This window comes from Aulonocara stuartgranti (genome assembly GCF_965226115.1).
Source record: "Aulonocara stuartgranti genome assembly, chromosome: 12".
Taxonomy (NCBI): domain Eukaryota; kingdom Metazoa; phylum Chordata; class Actinopteri; order Cichliformes; family Cichlidae; genus Aulonocara; species Aulonocara stuartgranti.
Window position 1 is genome coordinate 34,952,717 of NC_138948.1, and position 12,877 is coordinate 34,965,593.

Here is a 12,877-nt window from a genome sequence, read left to right on the forward strand (position 1 = left end):
TTTGCGGTAGAAGTGAATATGGTCCTAACATATGGGCTGGGATTATTACACTTGGGCTGTGGAGCTTAAATTAATGCAGTCAGCAAGGTCAAACAGGGTTGCTGGTGCAGTCACATGAAAATTATAAGTCTCCTCGTTTTTTGTTATAAAGGCTCTGCGTTTGGCAAAGATTTGAAGGTCGGGAATGAAGATCTAGGTTGAGATAGCACTTCTTCGAGAAGAAGAATGAAAAGCACTCTTTTTATTTCAGAAAAACATCATAATTCAGTCTTGAGCCAGATTAGATTTTTTTGGAATTATTTAAAAAGAGCTTTGACTTTAAAGAGTTATACACATCTAAAATGTCATGAAAAATTGGTTATTACTGTTTAAAAAAAAGAAGACTACTTGGGACAAATAATATTTGAAAGCACTAAAAGTCTGTGCAAGTAGTTTCTCTCACACCGAAGAAATAACATTTCTTTTGATGTCATTCAACTCTCACTGACGTCCCAAAGAGTAGTAATTAATTCTACAGCAGCTAATTTAAAAAAATACAACTCAAACTGTTCATGAAAGAAAATGATTTTTATGAAGATGATGACAACTGATGTATGATTGTTTTCACTGGTGTAACTGAACAAAATGAAAAGCTTCAATGCTTCCACTCAAATCCCCATCCATTATCACAATCAGAACTGAAATCCACTCGCTACATAGTGTGCTGCCTGTCTGTAAATATATCATATCTATTTATTAGGGGTGCAACGATACACAAAATTCACGGTTCGGTTCGATACTTTGGTGTCACGGTTCGATATTTTTTTCGATACAAAAAATGTTCATGTCTTTTTAATTTGTCATTTATTAAAATTATAAATATATATTTTAACTCAAAAGTACAGTTTTTAAATTTAATGTTGCTGAAACAACAAAGTAATAAAAAATAAATCTATCTGATGGAGAAATCACTCATCTTTGGAAAAGAGAGTTTATTACAGAGAAATGTCTCTTTCCAAAATAAAAGCTATACTATATGCTTCTTCTGGGCTATATTCTCAGCAGCATATTAAATATATCAGGTCCCCATAAGGAGAATCCTGTGCTAACGGCTGTCTAAATGACTCGGGTAAAGTTTGTAGCATGCGTGCTTGTTGTTTTTGTCTGCTTCCACTTGTCTTTGCACTAGGATGATGACGGCGTAAATGTGCAGTCATATTCATTGTGTTCCCACTAGTGCTGTCAGCGTTAATCTGAAATGACGTTAACGCCATAACGCGGCAAATCTCCCTTAACGAGCTGCCACGGATCGCCCCAAGCGTGGGGCTGGACAGCATCAACACCTTAACGAGCAAACTGCGCTAAGGCAGTAGTTCCCACCCATGTAATTGAGCATTGCATGGCACATCCGACATACTGTTTTACCTTTGTCCATGACACGCTTACCTTAAGGGTCATACTTCACATGAAGACCAAAATAGTTCCAAAGGCCAGATCTGAATGAGGGTGGGGGAGGTTCAATTTGCCATGTTACAACGAGCTTAGCTTCTGTCTTGCTAGCTTGCACTGCGCTCAGTGGATCTGCACTCGACAGTGCAGCTTAGGCGGAGTAGTCGAACACAGATCCACTGAGCGCTCAACACAGACAGCATCGTCAGAAGAAAAGTTGATAAAATAAATTAAAAATTTTGTATTGTTCGATACATATGCGTCCCGAACCGAAAGCACTGTATCGAACGGTTTAATATCGATACGAGTATCGTTGCACCCCTACTATTTATCTACCTGGTGAATGTGAACAAATGCACTGATGTTGATTTCCTTTAACAGACTGACAGGCTGTTTAATGTGCATTAAACAATGTTAACTGAGGAAAGCAGATCATGTTGGAATCGGAGCATTAACAAAAAATCAAAAACAAAGAAAGAGAAGATTTCGTGGACGACTGACTTCATACATAAATTGCTAAAGCTACTATGAAAATCAGAAAACAGCAGAGGGCTACACTGGCACATTGTTCACTGTTATGTTAGAGTTATGAAGAAGCCATTTACATATTACATTTTGTTTCATGGAGGCATTATCCATATGCAAATAAATAACTAATCACAGCTGCTGCGTTAGTCTTTGACTGCACAAAAATCTGATTTATGAATGTGAGGCTGACTAGCCAATCACCAGTCATGACCAATCAGCTGAAATCCAATCTCAGTCAGCTGAGGCTGGTTCTCCTTAAACAAAAAATGAGTTAAAAGACTAGAACTGATAGAGATGAGGGAACTACGGAGTTGAGTGGCAATATGTGCGAGTAACAGCTTAACAACATTAAATGCTATTGTTTGCTCTACTTGAGCTACTCCAGTAATACTAAAAACAATCTTTCAACTACTAATTTGTTTTTTTTTTATCTTTAGTTTCAGATGCCTGTCATCACACCACCGATCATCTTCTAAGAGAAAGGGAGTTCTGTAATGTAATCTGTGCAGGTTATAAAGACTAATTTCACGCACATGTCTCATGATCCAATCTATGGTCGCCTGTATTAAGTGACAGGTTTAAACAAATCTTGCTTGCTTCTCATAGTGTGTAAAACTAGATATGGAGATAAAATACCATGCACGCTCATAATATGATAAGCACTGAGACTGAGAAGAGGAGAAGGAATGCTGCTACAAATGTAAATTAATTCATGCCGAGCCTGCACATAGTGATCTCCTCGTCTAAGAAGGAGAGCTCAGGCATATGTCATACAGTGTGTCAGTGCACATTCACAGATAAATTAACACACACAATCCTGTAACAACGCCCGTTACATCACTCACTGTAACAAATTCTTTGGGCTAAATGGGTCCCAGTGGGAAATGACTTCGTCCTCTACCGTGCCATGCAGGCAACACCGAGGGATCAGTTACCATTCAATCCCATCATCCACTGCATCCATCCCCACCCCACATCACTCCCTCTCATTCCCTCAGAGCCCTCCTCTGCTCTTTCCTTTACTCGTTGTCATTCATGGCTCTGGCATCTGTGTGAAGTGAAGGGGGTGGGGGGTTGTTTATGACAGGGTGACATAGTGTTTTGATATCAGTGTATGAAGGATGAGTCATTTAGCGATACTGAATGAATCTTATATTCCAGTGTTTGTTGAAATACAGCCTAAAAAACATTTAGTGTGGTATTCTTAACAAAATACCATTTTAGTGCCTCAAATCAATATTTTTGTATAAAAATGTCAGAAAGTGACTATAGCTAGAGAAAATAATACATATTTAATAATATTATTGCAATGGATATGATCTGAATGGATCAAGTGTTTAACAGTATTCCAACTTGTTTTGATTTTATAGCCAGCAGGCTGCTTCTGTGATCCGATTATATTCCACAGAAATATATATCATATATACCTCGTGCTGCATATGAAAAGCACTAACATGAAGGTCAGGGCTCTGATCCTTAAATGTGGTCATAGACTAACATGCTGTTACCAGGTCTGCTTCTTGTTAAAGCAGTTTGAGAATGCTGGATGACGTTATCGCCAATAAGAGTGCACACTTATGGTAAAATAAATGGAAAAACAATGACAAAACAATGATCAACCCTCCAAGCACGCACTGCGATATTAGCTTGAATTCACATAAGTCTCTTCTACATGTCTGTTTATGCATTGTTGAGCTCATATTACTGCTAATTAGATATTGTCAGTGATGCCATTATGCTGGATTTGTTCTTGATGGTATTTTCGCTGATGGATGCTAAAGACTCTTTGGAATGCTTTTCAATTATGTCTTTTTAAAAGGTAGCTTTATTGCATCAGCACTTTTCAGAAAAATTAAAATTTGTTTAACACGGCAATTTTCACTTCAGTGTCAATGAAATATTCTGGCTCCTGTGCTCGTTCAGCAGTCAGTTAGTTTTAGTAAAGTCACAACATCTTTGACTAAATATTTGTTTTCTATACAAAATTTTTACTTTGTAACTGACAGATTTCTCCTATAAATTAGTGTGTCTGTTAAGATGACGTGATGGTGGTGGATAACCCACTTTTGGCTATTTAACTCAGACACTTTACACTCACTCAAAGCAAGTCATCTCACAAGGGTAAGAAGTTTTAGGGTTGCACATATGTGTTATGGTTACTGCTTGCCAAAGTGGTCCAAAGAAATTCGTTTATGGTATTTCTTTCTTACAGAAATAACTTTATATTCTGTTTGTATTCTATTTCGAGGTTTTTGGTAATCGTCTAAGATTATAAGCAACTAGGTAACTGCAACAAGTCAACAATTCTGTCCACAGAATTCATCTAAAACAGTCAAGGTGTGACTGAAGTGCAAACTTTAAGCTTTAACAGGTTTTACAGAAGTATTTCATGAACTGTGTAGAAGTTAATGCCGTTCTATATACACTGTCCCATTTATAGAGGCAAGTATGAGTTTTGTTTTCAGTGCTTGGATCAAATGTTTTTGTGGTTAGTGACTTACTGAAGTCTAGAATCCATAGACATCAGGAAATGCTGATGCTTTCCTTGTGTCTGACGCTTTCCCAGGGCTTTAGGTGTCTATGCATTCAGTTTTGTCTTCACTAATGAAAACATAGTCTGCTTAATTGAGATCAGATGACTGACCTGGTCATTGAAGAAAATCCTGTCCCTGCCTTGAGAAACTCTTGAGTTGCTCTGTACACTTCAGAATTTATCCTGCTACTTCTTTCAGCAGTCACATCATCAAAAAACATTAGTGGCCCAGTTCCAGTGACAGCCAAACATCATCATGCTATAATCATGTCTGACAGATGATTTGGATCACGAACTGTTTCTCTCCTACACCATACTTTTATCTTCCAATCATTCTAGTACAAGTTGAGTTTAGTTTCACCTCTACAAAGATGTTTTTCATCCAGAAATGAGCAGTTTCTTTTAGATGTTTTCTGACAAGGTCTATTATAGACATCCAGTTCTTGAGTCTCTGTATTTCCACTCATGAAGGTGTCTTTTGATTGTAGACTGATTATACAATATGATATGGCTACCTTCTCTAGAGTAGGGTGTTGTTGTGAAGCTGTTTTTCTTAGTCATGTTGAGGTTTAAATTTATCATCTTAAATGTTCATATGCTGATTACATTGCTTTATATAAGAAAGGTCTAACTCTGAGTACACTCTGTGCCAAAACGTGCAGACAGGAAACTGCATGCTTTTGCAGCTAGAATCATCCAGTTCAGTTGTCTTCTGTGGTCTTTCAGGCCTTTCAGTGTTGTTGAGCTAGCCAGTGGATTCCGTCTTTTTAAAAATGTTCCCCATTATTGATTTGGTCACTCCTAAAGTTTCTGCTATCTTTCTGATGGGTTTATTTTGGACTATCAGCTTAATGATGACTTTCTTCACTTGCATCAATAGCTCTTTTGGGCTTCATATTGAGAGTTCCATTGAAAACCTAACATTGCAAATTGGAGTCAGCTCCAGACATTTTATCTACTTATTTTGTCATGGAATAACAAGGGCCATGAAATTTCCTGTCAGTCAATTGTCCAATTAAATTCTGAACCTCTGAAAATGAGGGATTGTGTATAAAACAGGGTGCAATTCCCAGAAGGTGCAATACTTTTGTTAAGCCTCTTGAATCAAAGATCAAGCACATCTTTAATTGGCACACATCAACAGTCACAGCAGTGGTTAACAGAGGAAAAAAATGTTAAGAAAAAAACGTGTCATTTTCTAAAAGTTATGGTCCTAACTCTATAATGGATGTTTTTCTTAATATGTATCAATAACAAATTACTGACTGAAGGTCATAGAATATAACACTGCTGGCCAGGATTATATGTGCAATATGTGCTTTAAGCTTCTGTTCTTTTAGCTGACTGGACCTGAATAATTAATGACAGGCAAGGCTAATAAAATACATTTCTTGCTTAGATTTAGTTAAAACAACATAGAAGTGCTGACTGTATGCTGGATTTCATTCATAGTTAAGGTTTATAGGTACTGTACTGAATTGGGGGAGGGAGATTATGGTGCTAAATCTGCCAAGGTAAAATGTTCAATTACCATGAAGTCTGAGACTGCTTACTGCCTCTCTCATCATTATTAGTGAACCATTTTTCCTCCCCAAACACTAGCTTTACTCTTTCTATAACCCTTAACTTGCACACACATGCTACACTACCCCCAGCAAATATTATGAATAATTAAATCAGTCCAAGCTCTAGTGATGCCAGTTGTCTCTTTCCCTCTATTTCTGCTCCCCCATCTTCCTTTCACTTGCTTTTTCCCCTATAGACCTCCTCCAGCCTAGGCTTAATGCCAGGTCTGTGCAGCTAGGCTGGAGCTGCAGAGTGAACACCCATCAAACCATCACCCTACCAAAAGCAGCAACCCACAGGCCTGCAGCATTATCAAAGGAGAAATGAAATGGGAGAAGAGGATGTCTGCAGGAACAGCTCTATCACTGTGGCTCAGATTTCTACACAGGCATGAAGAAGAGGCACACTCGGCTTGCCCGGATCGATCCGCAGCATTTCATACTATGTCTGTGCCTGCAGGCTTCCATGACTCTCTATAGTGGGGCTGCCAGAATGACTTCAGTGGGCTTGCCTTAAAGAGTAAAGGTAACACTTAGACACAAACAGAAACTCACACAGCAGGAGCTCGGACAGGGCCTGTGTGAGTTGTAGATTTGCAGGGGGGGGGGGATCTAACAGGATAAGAGGATTACTGTTCCTCTCACATATGATGAAGAAAAGTTTGAACAGACACCATGGCAACAACAAAAGACATTTCAAGTTATTCTACGCACTTGTCAAAGTAGGACACAAAAACGCTTAGGCAAGCCTTTTCTGTTTGAGAATCACCAGCCGCTGAATTTAGGCTCATTATGTGAATTCTAGTGCTGACTGAGCTTGATCTGTCCTATAGTCTCATATGATTTGTTGACTTGGCAGGATTATTTTACTTTGTGTGTGATTGTGTCGAGCATGTATATTACTGCAGTACATCTGTTTCCATGGCTGAAAGAGCACTCATAGCCACTGCAGCACTGCCCTCTATGCTGCAAAGCTCTGCAGCAGCCAGAATTGATTTCATCACAACCACAACATTGGGTGACACACAGACCCTCATTTGCAATGCTCCTCCAAGGTACACAGAGCTCCACATCTGAGACATCTACATTTCAAATAGAGGGAGGGATAGGAAGAGGCAAAATATGCTTTATTAATGAGCCAGCACCCAAAAAGTACTTCAGATTGTGACAGCTTAATTGGGACCAAACTCAGAACAAGTCTCTTCCAATCACCAAAATGGCTTATCATGGGATGGTACACTCTTACTTTCCATGCTCCAGTCATTTCTCCCCTAGTCCTAGAAGAATATTCCAATGTAGGAGGCAGGAAAGACAGCTTGCATCCACCATCACTCAGTCCCAGCTGGGCAAAGCTCCTGGCTTTCACAGTCCACAGAAGACCGCTGCAGCGTGAGCCGTGCACATCAAAAACCCTCCCACACATAAAGCCTGGCATTGATGAATACGCTGGCATCTCCTGCACCACATTCATGTTCTGACAGTGTCCCTTTATATTTGCTGCCAGCTCTTAAGTAGGAGGGAAAAACATTTTCCTGTCTTTATTTGACAGCCTCTTCATGAGGCCATCTCACATGACCCCTGCATAAATTTGCTGTCACGTTGCTCCTTGGCCACAGTAACAAGCGTGAAAATGGACACAAAGAAAATGAACTTTTGTATTCTTCTTCCACATATTACTCAGTCCTTTAATAGTATAAAGGAAAGGGTAGGGCTGAAACTTTTATTTAAAATGTCAAGGCCAATTGTACAAACTAATGTAAAATCCCGCTCACAGTATGTTATTATATGTACTTTGGCTTTGTCCTTCACCCTGCGTGGTTTTCTGCCACTTAAAAGGGGTATATAATATATCTGATTTCACATGTCTGAGCTAATATCTTTCATTTTAATAATGACACTACTTCTAAGATTGACATACAGTAATAGCATGATTGCTGCAGATTAATTGGCTGCACATCATCATGCAAATCTCTTGTTTCATCAAGTTCTAAGGATGGATTGAGATTTGGTGACTCTGGAGACCATTTGAGTAGAATGAACTCCTTGTCATGTTCAAGAAACCAGTTTAAGATGATCTGAACTTTGTGACATGGAGCATTATCCTTGTGGAAGCAGCCATGAGAAGATGAAAACATTGTAGTCATAAAGGGATTAGCGTCAGCATAAAGAGACCAGGGTCAGCAACAACACGCAGACAGGCTGTGGCATTTCTATGATGCTCACTTAGTCCTAGGAGGGACGAATTTTGCCAACAAAATATTCCCCACACTCTTACACCACCAGCCCCACATCCACTACCCCGAACCTTTGAAACAAGACAAGATGGATCCATGCTTTCATGTTGTTCACACCAAATTCTAATCCTGTCATTTGAATATTACAGCACATATCGAGACTCATCAGATCAGGCAACATTTTTCCAATTTTCTATTGTACAAATTTGACGAGCCCTTTTGAATTGTAGCCCCAGTTTCCTGGTTTTCCTGACAGGAGTGGTACCCGGTGTAACTTTTTGATTCAAAGTTACATGTTTTGCTGATTCAAAGATGCTGTTCTGCATACTGTTGCTTTCCCCTCAGCTCAAAGCAGGATGGACATTACCCTGACCTGTGACATCGCCCAGAGAACTGCTGCTGGATATTTTCTCTTTTTCAGGTCAGTCTCTGTAAACCCTGAAGACGGCACATGGAAAAATCCCACCGGACCACCAGTTTCTGAAATATTCAGAACCTCCAACAACCAAGTCACATTCAAAGTCACATAAATCACCTTTCTTCCACATTCTGTTGTTCAGTTAAAATTTCATCTAGACCAGCGGTCTCGAACCTTTTTTGCGCCACGGACCGGTTTGTGCCCGACAATATTTTCACGGACCGGCCTTTAAGGTGTCGCGGATAAATACAACAAAATAAAACTAGTACCGGTACCGAAAAAAAGAAGATTTATTCATAACACATGTGAAAAGACCCAGGAAAACTGAGTAAATGATAAAAACGATAAAAACGATAACAAAATAACGCTGAAAACCGATAAAAACCCTGAAAACCATGCATTTCACACCCGAGTCTCACTCTCGGGCCCGGTACCAAATGGCCCGGGGGTTGGGGACCGCTGATCTAGACCATGACTACGTACCTAAAAGCACTGCATGTATATCTAAAGGTTGAGGATTAAAGACTTTTCCAAAGCAAACTGACAAACTCATATTGCAGAAAGTCATTGTTCCAGGCCAAGAAATTATCAATTTTTACAAAACTGATGCAACATTGTAATTTGTGAGACTTGGATGTAAAGATAGCTAGCTGCTAAGCTAAGCTAAAAGATTATTTATGCCTGTGCAGGTTAAGAAATCATTAAATTTAGAAGATATTCAGTGGGTATTTAGATTATTTTGGCAAAAAAATGATCCATTTAATTGTTGTCTTTGTAGCTCTTAGAAAATACAGCATTATTAAACTATTACAATCCTCTGTAAGGTTGATTTCATTACTTCATTTAGCTGTAATTGTGTTATTTGTGCTGTGATTTTTTTTTTGTTAAAAATTGATTAACATATTTTACCTTACCTTCCAAGGCTCAATTACGCATCCTGTGAATGCTCAGGAAAATGAAATAGTTTAGCTCAGCACAGCAGGAGAGCAAATATCAATGGAGTCGGAGAAAAAAAACCCTGATGTATCTAATACTCTAATGAGGCTCTTACATAAAAGCATGCATTTATACCCATAAAGATGTTCTGGCTCTAATCTAAAACTGCTCCTGGCTTTTTTTGTGTTTCCTTTCAAGTCCAGTTCCTCAAAGTTGGGAGAACTTCAATTTTTCATCTAAATACAGTGAAACTACCAATTATGGCAAATAGTGTCTGACATTTACTGAATAACTTAAAGTCATAGAGCAGTTGATTAGTTAGTTAACTGTCAAACTGCTACCAGTGTTATACCATTCCATTAAATTCGGAGACAGAGCTAGGATCCGCTTTGATCAGAATAGAAACTGAAAGCAGGGGGAGTGGCACCGTTCTGCCCTAATATATTAGTTTAGTTTTTATTTAAAAATCCACTGCATGCATATCTTAAAAATAACACTCTGTTATACTCTGAATTGTGCTTATACAAATGTATAATTCCCCCCAATTGTAATGTTGTTTTATAGGTCTAATATACTTATAGTATGTCATATATATTTTATAGTATTATGACTGACAATGACCTTAAAGAGGCATTTGCTTTAGGTTTTGTCTGTTTCTTTTAAATAAAGTCATAAGTCCTGGTATCCTTTCTAGGTTTTCCTCCTGCTTCCACTCTTCATGCCAAGCTAAGTTAAACTATTAACCTGTAACTGTTACACGGGCACATGCAATATTAAAGAAACTAAATTATTCATGCTCTAGTAGCATCCACTCACTGTGGAGGAAAAAAGTAGGACAAAGTGCACTCAATGGGGATTCCAAAAGGATAGTAATTGGCTCTGATAGTATAGCCCGCCAAGGACAGGTCAAGTGAGATTTGACCTCAGCTCTGACATAACTAAAATGCCAGATGGCCTATCTGATGTGCTAGACTGTTTACAACAATACTGCACGACTGCAATAAAATCTTTGCCAGTGTTTCTTACAAAGGCATCGCTTTTCAATAAATGAGACAAACTGTCTCATTTATTGAGGGTTCCATCTTTACATAGTAGAAAGCTCAAGAAAACAGGGTTTCCCAAAAATCAACAGCAGTAGACACATTAGACAAAATAGTGACAGACAGATAGTGGGAGTATGCAAAGAATATTGGTATTTTCACTGTAAATGCTGCAGGAAAATAGAAATGAGCTTTAACCTGCTATCTCATCAAGTTCCACCAGGATGTCTCTGTGAACAGGCTACCTAATAAAGCAATTTACAGCTACTATCCAGATACCTTGTCCCACTTGAATTTACAATTTTGCTTCACACATTTAAGCTCTGGTGCAAACATTAAATAAAGACAAACCACAAACAATCTGCAGGAAAGGTTGAAGATTTGCAACTATAAAATCGCTAAACACATTCACTGCAACTGCTTTTTATGATCACTGGTATATTTTTTCTATTGACTAAAGTGTTGGATACATTTAGGAGACATCACAAAGCAGCTTGAGCTCAGCAGATTCCAGAAAACGTGTCTTGAACGTGTTTTGTATATGTTTTCAGTTTATCAGTTCAATATTACATCCTGGGAAAGACTCTCTTGACTCATCAGCAAGGAAATGGACCCAACTATTCCAACTTGCTGTGGTTTTGGAATTATTATTTTTTTATTTGTTCCTGTCTTTTTGTTTTATTATTTTTCCCTTAACTATTATTTTTCCAATATCAGATCTGATTCTTGGGGGAAGATGTTACTGGTCATCTGAGTGGTCACTGGTGATTTAAGAGGACAGTACTTAATGTCTCATTGTCTGATGATACGCAAGTGTGCGTGTCATCAGACAATGCTTCTGTTTCATTATTTAGAAATGCCCTTCTTGTCCTATTGCTATATTGATTTCCTCTATCCATGTGGCTTTTCTACTCATAGTCTGTTCAAGAAAAAAACAACAACTCTATTATTAGTTTACACCCTTTTTTGTACACAGACTGGAAGAGGGCTCCCAGTTTAAGAGTATAGACCTGGACTGGCACATCGTCGACTCCAAGCCTGTTCCAGCTCTTATGGTGATTTTCTTTGCTACTTCCAGCTTCTTTTCAGCAAGAAAAGTGCTGCCTAGTTTTTTGTCTCCACTAACATTTGTCAACTAACACTTCCCCTGTTCCAGAGTCTATCAATATCTGTGCCTGTGCCCCAGCCAGCTAACATTCTTCCTGTTGCTGAGCCAACTTATCTTCATCTCAGACTTTTTCATGGTTGTGCTCTGGTACTATGCACAGGTCAGTCTTTCTACATGTTGTAGCTTTGTGCCATCACCACTGTGTAATGGCAAAAATATGGTCTGTGGGCTACTCTTACTTAAGTAGAAAACAGAAGTTATAAAATATAATCCACATTCTTGTAGTGACATGAAACCAAACTGCAGCTGTACATTTTATGCTGTTCTCTGATCTTTGGTTAGCTTTCCACAACCAAATTTGTGCAGTTCAACATCAGTGCAAATGGACACATCTGCTACACCATAAATTCTGCTTGAGTCAACTAACACCTTTGTCTGCTCCAGGGCTCGTGCTGCCTGATGCCTTTACTGCAACTGTGGGATTTCGGCCTGATGTTTCCAATAACCTCCCAAGGGCTCCTCTCGCTAGCATCGAGCCATCTCCATCATAGTTCCATCTTACTCACAGGACTCCTGCCAGGCCTCCCGATGGGTTCTGCCTTGGTTGCCAGCCTCCTACCAGGCCTGCAGCGGAGCTTTTTCCGCACTTCTGGTCTTGCCTATTTGCTCATCCTCTGGGTCCTCCAATTGAGTGGCTTCGCCTGTGTGCTCTGTTAGCCATACATACAGGAAACCTCCACTTCTGCTGATGTGGAGGTGCATCAGCATGAGGTCTCCAGTTTCAATGTGCTCCTTCCTTCAGGCCACCTTCCAGAACGTTCCAGTTGTTCCCAACTGACTTCCCATGCTGTCCGACTGAGTTCCCCTGTGCTCACACTGGAGCGTCCTATGTTTGCGTTCTATACCTTCGCAAACCGTTGCAATAAAGATTAAGGTTCAAGTACAACTACAGATGCAGTCAATTTATTAGGTTTTTATTTTTTTTAGTAACAAATTATGACACTATATAATAACTGACCATCGTAGTTTTTAGAGAGTAATTCTGGGACTATTGAGATTTCTAATTTGGCTGTAACTGCTAAATACA

General features: G+C 39.1%; 1 protein-coding gene and 1 long non-coding RNA gene across 4 annotated transcripts in view; one reads left to right on the forward strand and one right to left on the reverse strand.

Moving 5' to 3' along the window:
• arvcfb (ARVCF delta catenin family member b) overlaps nucleotides 1-12,877 on the reverse strand; it is a 255,424-nt gene that overhangs the window by 231,489 nt on the left and 11,058 nt on the right. The window lies entirely within an intron of this gene.
• On the forward strand, nucleotides 6,256-12,665 carry LOC309718202. The gene is made up of 3 exons (XR_014279913.1): nucleotides 6,256-6,580; nucleotides 11,659-11,950; nucleotides 12,235-12,665. It is a non-coding gene; the product is annotated as an uncharacterized lncRNA (long non-coding RNA).